The sequence below is a fragment of the Gossypium arboreum genome, chromosome 1, assembly GCF_025698485.1.
Source record: "Gossypium arboreum isolate Shixiya-1 chromosome 1, ASM2569848v2, whole genome shotgun sequence".
Lineage (NCBI taxonomy): Eukaryota > Viridiplantae > Streptophyta > Magnoliopsida > Malvales > Malvaceae > Gossypium > Gossypium arboreum.
Genome location: NC_069070.1, coordinates 105,081,391 through 105,097,146, shown reverse-complemented (window position 1 = coordinate 105,097,146; position 15,756 = coordinate 105,081,391). Strand labels below are relative to the sequence as shown.

General features: G+C 34.3%; 1 pseudogene; it reads right to left on the bottom strand.

Moving 5' to 3' along the window:
• Window positions 1–9,317: 9,317 nt before the first annotated feature.
• On the bottom strand, window positions 9,318–13,995 carry LOC108465952 (indole-3-acetic acid-amido synthetase GH3.17-like; annotated as a pseudogene).
• Between the last annotated feature and the right edge of the window lie 1,761 nt (window positions 13,996–15,756).

The window sequence follows — 15,756 nt, the reverse complement described above, 5'->3', positions numbered from 1 at the left end:
AATTTAAATATGTTTAATTGAAAGTTGGATTGTTTACAATTTGGTACTAAAAGGTGAGATATAGACTAAATCATAAAGAAATGACAAGTTGGCTGATAAATTTGAATATAATGAATTGCAATATAAGATTGATTAGTTGAATTGAATCAAGTTGATATGATTATGTTTGAGATAAATGACTAAATTGAATATATTTGAAAGTATTATATATTTTTGTAATTGCAAAATTGGCTTTAGATGAATTATAATATTATGCATATAAATTAATAATTGGATGATTAAATGACAACATTGAATTGATAAATTGGCTTATAAATGAAATTGAGTAAATTGCTACGCTATTATCTGTTCGAGCAGAGTCGAATATAGTTGGCATGCCATAGGATAGGAAGAGTTCAGAGTTGCTTCGACTGCGTGTCGATGAGGCATCGGGTGCCAAATCACTTTGATTATACCGATGAGCATAGGGCATAATGCATATACTTCGGATTTGTTCGATGAGGCACTGAGTGTCAAACTGGTGTGATTGGTTGGATCTGTGTATCCGTCCAAATTCGAGTCAAGTTATTAGGGATACAAAATGTAAATTGGATAAATGATATTCGAATTGAATTGATATTATGATTTGATGTTTTATAGACACATTGTGATATATGGATATCGATAACATGTAAAAGATCATACGAATCGATTATATGTGCTTGGATGGTCGATATGGAAATGTGATGAATCAATGAATTTGATTCAGAATTCAAATAATGAAATGAAATAATGATTGACATTAAATTGAAATTGGATATGTAGTTGATAAATAAATGAAATGATATGATATTATGAGAATGATGTTCATATGGTTAAATGTTGAATTGGTTTTGGGAATGATATTGAAATGTGATTCTAAGTTATTTTGCTTATTTCATATTTGAATTGTTATATGATGAGGCTAAAGGTTAACTCACCTTTTTTATATTTGATTTACCATGTTAAGCAAGCTTTACCAAGCTAAGTAACATGTAGTGTTTAATTATAAACTGAGGTAAGTTACTTGGTTTAATGCCTATGAATTTACTAAGCATTCGATATGTTTACCTCGTCGTTTCCTTTTCCCCTTAGATCGCCAACTTGCGAAATGTGTCTAGCGGATTGCCGAGGAACTCACACTATCTTTTTATTGATTTGGTAAATTTTCTATCGTTTAAATCTCGGTTTTGTGGCTTGTACATAGGTTTTATGTAATAGTAATGTTGAATTGATTGTTGGTTAACCTAGTATGTATGGAATTACAGAACTTAATTGTAACACCCCGAACCCGAGACCGTCGCCGGAGTCGAACACGAGGTGTTAACAGACTTCAACCCACTTATTGAGAGTTTCCAGACAAGCTGCCAATCTGTGTACTAGTCGCTCCAAAATTCATAACTTGAGTTTTACAACTCGAAAATCAGTTTCGCAAATTTTCCATGAAACTAGACTCATATTTCCATCTACATATTTTTTTCTAGAATTTTTGGTCAAGCCAATTGGTACAGTTTATTAGTTAAAGTCTCCCCTGTTGCAGGGATCGACTACACTAACCTTTGAGCATTACGAATTGGATATCTCCCTGGACAGGGCTTCAATACTGATGTCGTTTGTTTATATAGAAACTAGACTCAGAGAGGAATCTACACATATATGGCATGACTCCTAATTATCTCTGGTTAATTTACAATGATTTTCCAAAGTCGGGACAGGGGATCCAGAAACCGTTCTGGCCCTGTTTCACAAGAACTTTAATATCTGTTAACTTATAACTCATATGACCATTTCGTTTCTTCTATATAAAAGTAGATTCATCAAGGTACATTTACATAGTTTATTTACTATTTAATACCATTCCTACTATTTTTAGTGATTTTTCAATCTCACGTTACTGCTGCTGCCAGCACCTGTCACTAAAGCAACTATGCCTATTTCATGATTTCCTTTGATCTAACTAGTGATTCATCATACATGTCACAAATCATGATCATGACTAGCCATACCAGAGGCTAATCATTATCCAACATCTCCCTACTACACTATTGCCATAACATGCATTTTAATACCAAAATAATCAACCATGGCATAAGACATGGAAATCGAATTACCAAGACTTGTGACTTAACATTGGAGAACTAAATCCAACCGAGCATTTATGCCATTTTCGCATGGCTAAAAGTTTACATACCAAAGTTCAACAAAGCATATTAGCCTATACATGCCAAAATGTTCTCCTAAACCGACTACACAAAAAGATACCAAAAGTTGATAGCCGTGTGATGACTCCAATGACGATCACGAGCACGCAAAAAGGACGAGTCCGAGAAACCTAAAATGGCGACAAGCAAACACCGGTGAGTATATAACTCAAGAAGCCATAAGCATTATATTGCCGTTCAGTAATAATATACCATAAAAGAAAATAATTAAGGCGGATTAAAATCCTCCATCCACACCCCAAACGGTACTATAATTCTTTAGGCATTTCGGTTTGGTCACATACCAAGCCCTACTTGATATTTCATACATTACGCCATATGACATTGCATGCATTTATTTTCGAGCAATATCACCACATAGATCAAGACTTACCAAACCAAAATTCCAAATATAAATAAAATGTCCATTCCTCATAAGCTCAAGGTGTTTACTCGCATCGCTGTCCATGATTGACTCGGTAAGGCGCATAGACGTAGAACGTGTACGCTTATTAGAGGATGTGCCATAAGCCCGCACACTTAGTGCTTAATAGTCGAACTCGCACACTTAGTGCTATATAATCAAACTTGCACACTTAGTGCTGTATAATTTGAACCCGCACACTTAGTGCCAATTTGTGATTATAAATGTTTACACCCGCACACTTAGTGCCGAACCGATCATTCAATACATCTCACCTCTTTTCTTTCAATTCAATATTTTTATCACCACATACATACATGTTTATATATATATTCTACCATTCCATTCAGCAACATTACTTAGACATTACGACCCCTTTAAATTAGTACAAATAAGTGCTTAATGACTTACCTTATATCGGATGAAATGATTCCCAATCTACTACTCGATTATCTTCGCTTTGCCTTTGCTTGGTTCTCCCTCTTTGATGTCTTGATCTAAAATGAATACATTTAGTAGTTTAATCTTCTTGCTGGATTTTTATGTGTATAACTTAATGGTTTTCACCCCATTTCACAACTATCTTTGTTCAAAATATCAAAATCTCAACCAACCTTTGTTTAATGCTTCAAGGCCAATGCATGGTCACCATTAAGCTAATCTAGTCTCAAGTATTTTAATCCTAACATACAACATCATGAATCAACTCAACCTTATAAGCCATTATTACTCCTACAACCGATTGTAAGGAGTTAACAAAGAAAATATATTTTTACAAACATATACACCCATGTGGCCGATTTTACCAAATCAAATTTAACCTTACTTATCTCAAATTTTCATTTCATACTATCATCCCCATGACATAGCAAGGTTTTGAATCATGGACTAATTAGAACTAAAACTAGCAACTAAGAACATGCATGAATCTCATGGCACCATATTAAACATACCTTAATCTAGCTACAAGGATGGCCAACCTATCCCAAACCAACCATGAGCAAGGACCCTTTCTTCTCCCTTGAGATTTTCGCCAAAAGGATGGAAAAAAGATGAACAAAGCTTTTTTTTTTGTTTTTCTTTCTCACTTGCACGGCAATGGGGAGGGAAGGGGAAAGCCTTCACACACACACTTTTTTTTTTTACTCATGCACCTTATTTTATTTATTTCAACATAAACCACTCACCCAACATGTTTCATGACATGTCTTGCCCATGCTTCCTTGTCATGGCCGCCACTAGCACTTGGGGGAATTTTGACATGCAAGTCCTCCTCTTGACTACATGTACTATTAGGTCCTTATAGATTAGCCTATCATTTTTCAAAAGTGACATACAAGTCCTACTAACTGAATTCACATGCAATCGACTAAACCGAAGCTTGAAATTTTTACACATTCGTAAATACATATTCTAGACAATAAATATTACGTTCAAACATTTCGGTGACTCGGTTTAGTGGTCCCGAAACCACTTCCCGACTAGGGTCAATTTTGGGCTGTCACATTAATGTTCATATGCATAGATGTATGAATCAGAAACTTGCATAATGTTGTGTATGGCATCTAATTGGCATAATTGAACTCGATTTGGTGTGGTTAAACTTGGTTTGAATAGCTTACAAGCATGAAATGTATAAATTGATGTTTGATTGGGATGGATTGGTTGAAATGGTGCCAAATTGAGGCATATTAGTTTGTTTGGTTTAGAAATGGATAGATTAATGCATTGGTATGGTGTAGAAAATTAAGGTGAAATTATGCACCTAATAAGTTAATGGTATAGTTGGCTTGGAATAGGTACCAAATGAATTGATTTTTGCCAAAAACAGTCATTGTCTTGATGACCACAATTCCTCATCGCAACGTTGGTCGAACAATAGGTGATGTTGGGTGGCTTGACGTCGTGACATGATAAACTGTTTGGTGACATCACGACGTGGAGGAGATGATGTCTCGACTTCGGCCCTGGATTTCTAAAACTTTACAATTTGATCCTATTTCATGCTCAAGTCAACAAAAAAGCTTTCATAAGCTCTATTAAAACTCGGATTCAACTGTGTATCATAATATCTAGGTGTTGATGATATGATTGAATATTTGAATTATTTATTTATAAAATATTTGATCTAAAATTTTAAGAGTGCTGCAAAAATGTTCTTATTTGATCTCGGGTTGACTTTAAAGCATCTATATGCTCATATAAAACCCGAAAAAGAATTTTCATGTTATTCTGTAACACCTTAACCCGTTTTCGTTACCGAATTAGGGTTATAGAATATTACTAATCACTCAAAATTCATTTAACATCGTATTATTAAATATATTAACATTATTAAAAACCAACCAATGATATGCATTTTATCCCTAAATCGAGCCTTCGAGGCCCTAAATATAGCTTATAAGTGATTCAGGACTAAATCGAAACAAATTAGAGGTTTTAAGAAAAAGTTGAAAAAATTCCAAAACAGAGGACACACAGCCGTATAGAATGCCTCAAGCTGTGTAACTTTCAAAATAAGGACACACGGCCGTGTCTTAGCCCATGTCCTACCCTTGTAACTCACTGAATTGGACCACACGATCGTGTTGTAGGCTGTGTGTCAGACTATGTAACTCTTTGACTTGAGACACACAGTTGTGTCGCAGGCCGTGTGCTAGGCCATGCAACACACCGTGTGTGGCACATGGCCAAGTGACACGGTCGTGTCCAAGGCCATGTGCACCTAAATGAACCTTAACAGACAATTTTATCATTTCAAGCTTACTTGGACTCTGAGTAGTTCATTTATCAACCATTAAACCTATTCAAATTGACATTATACAATCTTAAAATATGTTATATCAACCATCCTAAGTGCTTAACCAATGTACTATCATTGGTACCACAAGCATACACAATTGTACAACAAAATGAATTATTAACCAAAACATGTTAATTCACACAACTTAGACCCAACCAATATACCTATCATAGGCACTTCAAATCACATCATTTCAATATAACACATACAATAAACTTGTACTAAGAACATCTTCTTTCGTTCACATATATCATAATAAGTAACCTACTTGCATTTAAGATCATATATTAAAAATTTACATATTAAAACAATAAAAATGATAAGAAAGCCTATTATATGCCATATAATCCAAAATAACATTCCAAAAACTACCAAAAATGGATCGATAGTGTGATTAGTGTTGATCTGACCGTCCAACCTTTAAAACTATCTATAAGAACAGAAAATAACACAAGTAAGCTTATTAAATCTTAGTAAGTTCGACGTACAAAAATAATAAATCTTACCAAAGTAAATATAACAATTCAATAAAAAATGATCCAATAACACATGCTTCCTGTCATCCACAACTACATACTGGTGAAATGCATCTCTCCATTCAAAGCTCAACAAAAGTTCTTCAAGAATAATATACATATCCGCAAAATAATCAATTCTAGATATCAATTACATGCCATGCCATTCAAAGTCATTATATAAGTATAATACAATAATTTATGATTTGATGAATGACTTATAGATACGAGCAAAGTAATCCATTTGAAAACACGCCAAATGCTCATAAGAGCTTATCCACCAGATAACACGCCAATTGCTCCGAAGAGCTAGTCCAACAGAAAACATGCCAAATGCTCATAAGAGCTAATCCACCAGATAACATGCCAAAACAGGGAGTATAACACGAGAGTTCGCAACAAATGCTGAACCTTAGCCTATTCGGGAAAAATATATATATCACATCACATCAATCTCCACCCCAATCCCCACATAACACTCCGTCATTCAAATGTACTCTATCTTGTGTTCATCTGACCAAGTATTGAAATTCATTAACATTTCTCAAACAAATTTACATCGACAATAAAACAGTTATATCTATTATATCATATTATATCATCTAACATTTCATATAGATGTTAAATTATAAACCGTACGAACTTACCTGGACTAAGTTGTGATAGTTGAAGAAGTTCAAGGACTTTTCTGTAATTTTTTCTTTTCCACGTAAATCAACAAGGTCTTGATCTAAAATGTAAAATTCTCAATTATTAACTTACATTCGATATTCCAACTTACTTTACCTTTTATACCCTTTTATTTTTTAAAATTACACAATTACTGTTAAGTTTTACAACTTTTTCAATTTAATCCCTTAACCCCAAAATCATTAAATTGACCATTTTCTTGAAATCAAATTACAACCAAATATTCTATGCCCTTAAACAGTCCCTATTACACCTCAAATTCAACATCAAACATTAAAATTTTCAGATTTTAACAATTTAATCCTTAAATCAAAATCTAACAAAAATCACTTCACAAAACAACCAAATACAACGATCAAAGCTTCCAACACATATTTATCATAAAAAAAAAATTCAAGATTCATCAATGAAAACTTCTAAAATTTTTAACGGATTCAAAAACGAAGGTATGGGCTAACTAGACCTAGTTTCAACGATTACAAAAACATAAAAATTACAAGAAATGGGAATGGATTTCACTTCCATGCAAAGTATTAGACTTGGCTGATTCTTCAAGCTACTCTTTCATGGTAATTCGGCAATGATGAAGAAACAAATGACGAAGAAATGCTTATTTCTTTTAATTTGTTTAATTTACCTTTGATTTATTTACAATTTTGCAATTAAACATATAATATTCAATTCATTTTCATTCAACATGCCGTCCAACATTAATAATTAGGGAATAATTGCTACATAGGTCCTTCCTCATTTAGCAATTAAGCTATTTGATCACTTAAATGTAATAATCACTAATGTTTACACCTTTTTCAATTTAGTCTTTTTTTCTTAAATTAACTACCTAAACATTAAGATTTCCATACCAAATTTCTAATGACTCCGTAAATATTCTATAAATAATATTTACAAGTCGACACGACGGAAATTTGTGGTCCCGAAATCACTATTCCGTTACCATTGGAAAACGAGCTGTGACATATTCTATATTTTATTATTGACTGATTGCATGATTGATGAATTGAAATGATGTTTTTACTATGAATTTGTCAGTAATTACTCCAGCAACGAATATGACACTTTATTGCTCGAGCCTGTCGATCGAGTCAGATAAGGGCTGTTACAAGACTTAAAAATTTACAAAAGGAACTTACCGATTCCCTTATCAAGCTTACGATAATAAAGGAGAATAAGAAGAAAAATTTTCTATTCTCTTCTATGATGTTTGGTGGAAGGAAGATAAGAATGAATCGCTAATTTTTTTTCTCTCACCCTAACTCTCAATATCATGTTTATCTTATAATTAATTACTCTTAATTTAATAATTTAATCAAATGGATGAGAAGTGAGCTCCTAAATAAAATTCTTATTTAAGCTTGAATTAGAAGATTCAATCTCGAAACCAGCTTTTTTGACACCAACAAAAATCGGATCGTTACACCATAATTTATTCAATTGGTCACATAAAGTTGTTTTCCGACAAATTTGATAATTACAAATCTTATTGACTCACCAACAGTGTGTCGTCATACACTAAATCAAGGGGACCCCTTCTCAATTTGATGCTAAAACAATATTGTTTGATTATTGAGTCAACGTCCTAAACCAAAGAATTAACGAATATTGATGTGGAGAGTATAAATGCAATGCATAAATGGTAAAAATTGAAAACTTAAATAAAAATTAAAAATTCTAAATAATATAAAAATAAATTATTCAAAATATTGGAAAATTACAAAATTTACAAAGAAATTAGAAATTCAAGAAAATATATAAAAGTTAAAATTAATTATAAACAAATTTCAATAATTTATAAAATTTTATAAAATATTCATGTAATTTTATCAAATTTTAAATAAATTTCAAATTTTAATTATTTTCAATTATTAATTTTGAATATTTAAAATTTTATAAATTGTAAATAATTTTTATTTTTATGAAAGAAATTTTGATTTATCATAAATTTTATAACTTTTGATTTTTTTAATGTGTTTATTGATATGGTAGATACAATAAACAAATGATGTGGCATGTTTGCCACATCTAAGAAGGTTAACCTCATTTAATGAAATGGCCTATCTCAAATCTTATCAAACAATTGTGTATATATATGTAAAAGCAAGTAAAGTCTGAAGATCTGACAGCAAACAATGAAGACGATGCTAATTAAAATTAAAGGAAGATGAATGGTAAAAAGAAGTTTAATTTCTTTCTCTTCACCAAGAACTTATCACATTTTTCTGCACTGCAATGAAAAACTTGGTTATGGAGGATGTATACTATCATCTCTGAAAATGGGTTTCAAGATCACAATACATCAAGCAAAAATTTTAGTTATCTCTTTTGATTGAAATCGAACAAATGAATTAAAGGTCTCAGACTAGTACTATAGTTTTAAAGGTAAAATGCAACAGTAAAAAAACAAAAGGATGTTAAGTCGACTAAGCAGTAAACTTTAATGTCAAACTTTTATCAGATGATTAAGCTGGAGAAAACAAAAGTTCTATCACACATTAAACTTTGAGAATTTTACATATCACTAATTTTATTTGTCTGAAAAATAATAAACTAAACAACCCATCACTAATGGAAAATGGTAAAACTACTGCCTAGAATAAAGTCCTTCCAGGACTTGGAGTCTTTCATACAAAGCATAGGGGATATACAACTTATGACATTGGGATTTTTGGGCTGAAAAACTTTCCTATCACTTTCGACTCTAAAATGTTTATGGCTTCTTTAGACTTAATGCAACTAGGTGTCTTGTATTGGCTCATAGAAACTCCTCGGGACACGTAGTAATCCATTAGTGCATCTAAACTTCCTTATTTTACCACCCTAATCTCCAAAGCTGCAATTGCATTTTGCTTCCTGCAGCTTCTATATATATATAATACAATGCTTCTTCCATTCTATAGCAACATTCTTCCATTATCTTTTGATCTAGCTCTATGCTATCGTTGCCTTGTTTTGCCTTGAGCTCCCAAAATAAGACATAGTGACCAGGAATTGAACATGTATCAGTGTAACTAGTGAACCCTGTCAAGATGAATCCAAGCGGATCAAGAAGAGTCTTTGCTTCTCTCACTTCAATTACCAGGTCTGCCTTCCTACAAATTGGAATTGAGGTGTATTGTTGTGGAACCCTGTTACCTTAAGAACATCTCCAACTTTATATCGATACAACCCTGAAAGGAAAAAGAATATCAAACACAATTAGCAACTAGATCATTACTCGAATTTATATATATATATAGCTAGTAAGGAATTGTAATAATAATGTAAAAGGAATTTAATCAAATCGATAACAATTCCCATTTCTGCTATGATGCTACTTAGCAGAAAACAGTAGGAATAAATGGAGGAAAATAAAACTTACCTGCATAAGATGTGACCAGTAGTTCATAATATTGACCAAGCTTCACATGTACAAGATCAATAGGTTCAATATTCTCATTATTGTTCTTCTTTTCTATAGGTTCATGTTGAGAAGCATAATTAAACTGAACCTCTTGGGACAATGATAGACTGTTATTGTTCACGGGAATGAATTCAAAGTAAACCGTAGTGGGAAGAAAGGTGTAAGAGACATGGGAAGGTCCACTTAGAGGTTCCAGATTGATGCCTCAAAAAGCTTCAGAACAAACATACGTGTTTGATACTAAAGGGAGCCCCCCGATATAGAATTCCAGTGTTTCAACATATTGACTCATAACTCCTGTGGTAATGGCACGAATAAACTTTCCATTAGGCCATAGCTTTTTAATGATTGTAATATCTTGATTTTGGGCTTAGTCGGAACAGTAGTTTCGGGACCACAAATCTAATGAGGAAAATTTCATTTTTATTATATTTTTATGGTTTACAATTTCACGAAATGATTTCGTGAAAATTTCGTTCGAAAAGTTCGACGTTTGGGCACTCAATTTAGTAAAAAGAACTAAATTGTAAAAAGTGCAAAAGTTGAGTTCTACATGTTAGAGGTATCAAATTGTTATGAAATTTTAAATGGGAGGTCCTTAAATGATAATTAAACCATTATATAACTTGTTGGACAAAAATGGCCTTGATTGGGTAAAATTTGAAAGAATAGTAAAAAGGGCATTTTGGTCATTTAGGGGTAAAATGAATTAAAAGATAAATTTTAAACTCCAAATGTGTCCCTTTCTTCTTGCTACAGCAGAATGTACCAAAAGCAGCCATGGTTAAGGTTTTTCCAAGCTTCCAAGCTTAATAATCAAGGAAATCGAGATTTGGGCTTAAATCGGGAAAATACAAGGTTATGGACTAGAATGGTAAATTGTCATTTCTGGATCCGAGGTAAGATTGTACGTAAATAATTTATTGATTCTTTTTATTTTATTATATTTTGTTATCATATGCAATGTGGCTGCCTATAGAATGATTATTTGTTGTAAATTGCAAATTGAAAAAGGACTATGAATAAATTGTAACATGTTGGAAAGTGAGGAATTTCCCAGTTGAGCCTTCGGAATAGAAACGATACAAATGATCTATTGTGAGGTCACGTGTGTAGTACTAAGTGCGGGCTACTACGTGTACCGGATAATTGGTCGCATGTGTAGTACTAAGTGCAGGCTACTATGCGTACCCGATAACTTAATCACGTGTGTAGTACTAAGTGCAGGCTACTACGTGTCTCAGATGGTTAGGTCACGTGTGTAGTGCAGGCTACTACGTGTATCAGATGGTTAGGTCACGTGTGTAGTACTAAGTGCAGGCTACTACGTATACTGGATAATTGGTCACATGTGTAGTACTAAGTGCAGGCTACTATGCGTACCAGATAACTTTGGCTACAAGTGTGAAAATATGTGCAGGCAACTGAATATCAGTTATTATTCCGAAGAGTTCAACAGGAAAATCGATTAAGTAAAAATACATGTGAACATGATTATATGATGAATAAGTGCAGGAATATGTTTAAGAAAATTTTGAGCAATATGCCCGATATTTGAGTGAAGCTCGATAAGACAAAATAGATTAAGTGAAATTATGTAAGAGTGAATTTTAGTAGTAAAACAGTGTTGGACAACAGCAGTTGTGTGACTTTGAAAATTCATCAAAAAATGTGTAAGTTGAATTAAATTTCAAATAAATCATGGAATTAACTCTTAATTAGTCTATTTTCATATAAAGGAAACAAGGGAAGCAAAAGAGTTGTATATTATGTGATATTCTAATTTTTTTTGAGACAGTGTCAGAATGAATTTGAGATCCCCTGTTCTGACTTGGAAAAATTGTTAAAAATTATATAAATATAATTATGGGTTATAATTTATATGCTTAGAATATTTGATGAGTCTAATTTTAATAGAAACAAATGGTAACATTATCCGAGTCTTGTACTATGAGATAAATAAATTTTAGTGAAGAAAGGTCGAAGCTGTCAAACAGCGAAATAGGGGAGACTTTGAATAATAAACTGTACTTATTGGATAGACTAAAAATTCTTAAAATTGTTTGGTGGAAATATATATGAGTCTAGTTTCTGGGAAAATTTACGTATCTTAATTTAGAGTTTCGTAACTCCAGATATAAATAATTTAGTGACTATGACTCAAGAAAGCAGCTTAACCAGAACATGTGTAAATGTACAATTGAGTTAGTTTTACTATGGAAAGCATGTTAGTAAATTGCTTATTATTATTTCATGCGAGCTTACTAAGCGTAAAGCTTACCCCATCCTTTCCATTTCTTTTAGTATTGTCAGGTTAGCTCAGAGTTGGAGATCGTCGGAGGCAGCATCACACTATCAAGCCAACACCTTGACAGTATAAACACATATGCTAGAATTATCAAGTGAGTGGCATGTATAGGGACCTAGTTTTATAACATGTGTTATTATAATTTGGCTAAATATATTGGTCTTTAGTGAGCTAATGATTCTGACTTATAAATCTAGCTATTTATGTTATGTTTGATATTGGTGATGTGCATAGACTTGTTTGTCATGCATGGTTGGTAATATGTTATGTGTTGTTGTGAATGTTTAAGTCCGTTAATGCCTCAAACCCTGTCCCGGCGTTGGATACGGGTGAGGGGTGTTACATTCCTTCCCACGATTCACAACTACATATCTTATGTATTGAATCAGCCAATTGAGGATTAGGCTTCATGATAGATGATACTGCATTTTTGCATCCGGAGTCAGTGATCCAATCACTAATTTGACCTGATCTTATGTTGGAGCATAACTCTTTCCAGTAACCTTCTAAGAACTTGATAGCTCTTAGAAGTGCAGTTGCAAACTGTAAGCCAACCATTACAACCTTATCTCGCTGTATTAAACCAGCAAGTAATTGACAATACATGCTTTGGTTGGTGTCTGAGTAAAAGATTGCTTCAATAGGGCTTGTATGATGCTTGGAGATAATGTTCCTATAGTCATTGTTCTTGTACATGCTTGTTGTGGCAGCTCTTGCTTTTGAGGCCACAAGGAGTTTCAGTCTCTTCTTTGGCAAACTGAAATTCCAGACTTTTAACTGCCTGGTCTATGTTACCGAAGTGCCTGTAAATGAATTTACATTTAGGTCAACCCAAATTTAATCAATTATCCAAGCAGGCAAAAGCAAAACTAAACAATAAATCATTGACAAAAGTACACCAACTCAATATGATTCGGCACTTAATCCTTCCCATAAGTTATGGCTGACAGGAAAAATCCATTATAAAGGAAACAAGTAATTAACATTGTTTCCTAACACACCATATATGCTTCAGTTTCAACACCAAGTGGAATTTTACACCACTGATTAATTTCAAACAATTGAAATCTTTGTAAATTCGTATGTTCAAACTTTAAAAAAATATATATATCTTTAAAAATAATAATAAAACAGAATTTTACATGGAGGTAAAAAAATTGTGAACTATCTACATTCATCATTTAAAAGTAAATATATAATTATAAACTCAGTTTCTTACTTTTTCATCACATAATTATAAACTCAGTTTTTTACTTTTTCATCACAGCAGTTAACAGAGCAGAAGAAATTGCCAATAGTTTAAGAGTTTCGGCGTTGACAGGTATCAACTTTGGCTGTCCTCCTGAGGTGCCGCTGCTGCAAATCAAAGGAGATTCTGTTAGAGTAGTCAAATAATACTAGTAAGTTGTTAATAGCGGTTCTTTGTTAAAGAATCATTAGCGATTGCGCTTTGTTAGAAGTTGTTGATACTTGCCTTTATATAATCTGCTGTACTATGTTCATAAACCAGAATAAGAAATATAGTAGAGTTGTATTCTTCAGAGTCTCTCTTGTTAGAAGTTTAACATGGTATCAGACTGCCATTGATCCTTGGTGAATTAGTCTCTGTGGCTTTCATGTCTCGGCCCTCCAGTCCATCTGCAGTTCAGTCGGGCGCATCTCCGATGGCTTCCAGCTTGTTTGACGGGTGGTTGATAGCAGGTTTCTGTCGACCAAGAAGATTAGTGTCCTTCTTGATGACACTAATTATCTGTTGTGGCGTCAACAGATTCTTTTGGTGATTAAAACTTTCCAGCTTCAGAGGTTTTTAGATACCAGAACTGTTGCCCCTCCACAGTTTCTTTCTGATAGTGGTGGAGAGCTTCAAGAAAATGCTGATTTTGTCCGATTTGAACAGCAAGATAGTGCTCTTGCATCTTGGCTCCTGTCCTCTGTAAGTTCAGGGGTTCTTCCTCACCTTATTGGCTTGGACACCAGCGCTCACATTTGGAATGCCATTGTCGAGCTCTATGGCAGCAAAACCACGTCTCGGCTAATGTTCTATAGGCGTGCCCTACACTCTCAAAAAAAAGGTGAGTTGTCTATGCGTGATTACTTAGTAAAGATCAAAGGCTACTCTGCTAATCTTGCCAGTTGCGGAGAATCTATTAGTGAACATGAGCATGTCACGGCTATTTTAAATGGGCTGCCCTTCGAATATGAGTCTGTGATCACCATTATCACAGCTAGTTCCACACCCTATACTGTTCAAGGGGTCACTACGATGCTTTTAGATGCTGAGGCGCGTCAACTCTCTGTTGAAACTCCTGCTTCTGTTAATATGGTTACTCACCAGCCCGTGAAGGCAGATGCTGAAACTGAACCAACACCTCTGTATCGCCCATTTACAAGTGCTCGCGGGCGAGGGCGTGGTCGTGCGTCTGGCTCGAGGTTTCAATGTCAGTTGTGTGGCAAACAAGGACACATTGTTGATCGTTGTTATTATAGATTTGATGCGTCATACAAGAGTGCTGGATATAGACCTCCACCGGCTTCACAGGCTAATGTTTGCATGGTTGGTGCAAGTTCACCTATGTCACCATGGATGCCCTCTATGCCTATGTCCGTACCAGCTCACAATACACAACCAAGTTGGGTTTGTCAGTCTCCAATGTCTCCTCTGCCATGGGTTAATCCGTTTGCTGCCACTACTTGCTCTCCAGTCAATCCTTCTGGTCTGGCAGCACCTCAGCCTCAACCTCAAGCGTATATTGCCACACCTGAAACTGTTGAGGACAATGCTTGGTATCCTGACTCTGGGGCAACACATCACCTTACTCATTCACCTAATTCTTTAGCAGAAAGCACTCCATACAAGGGTCCAGGTAAGGTTTATGTTGGCAATGGCGATGCTCTGTCTGTCCTATCTTCTGGTCAGTCTTCTTTACTCACTCGTTCACGTCCATTGTTCATGCGCTCTCTATTGCTTGTGCCTGGCATCACAAAGAATCTCTTATCTGTCTCAAAGTTTACCAAAGATAATCAGGTAATCTTTGAGTTTCTTCCTTCACATGTCGTTTCGGGACATGCACACGGGAGGTTCTTCTTAAGGGTCGGGCAAAGATGGGTTGTACAAGCTTCATTTGACCGATTCTGGTGCAACAACGTCTACCTCAGCTCAAGGCCTTACTGCTACATCTACTGTACCTTTTGATGTTTGGCACTATAGGCTAGGTCACCCTTGCACAAACATTCTTACAAGGGCTCTACACAAATGTAACATTCCTCTTGGTGTTAATAAAAGCTTCTTTCGTTGTATTGCTTGTCACTTAGGCAAAGAACACAAACAGCCTCTTCAGAAATCTACAACTGAGTATACTGCTCCGCTTCAACTTGTGCT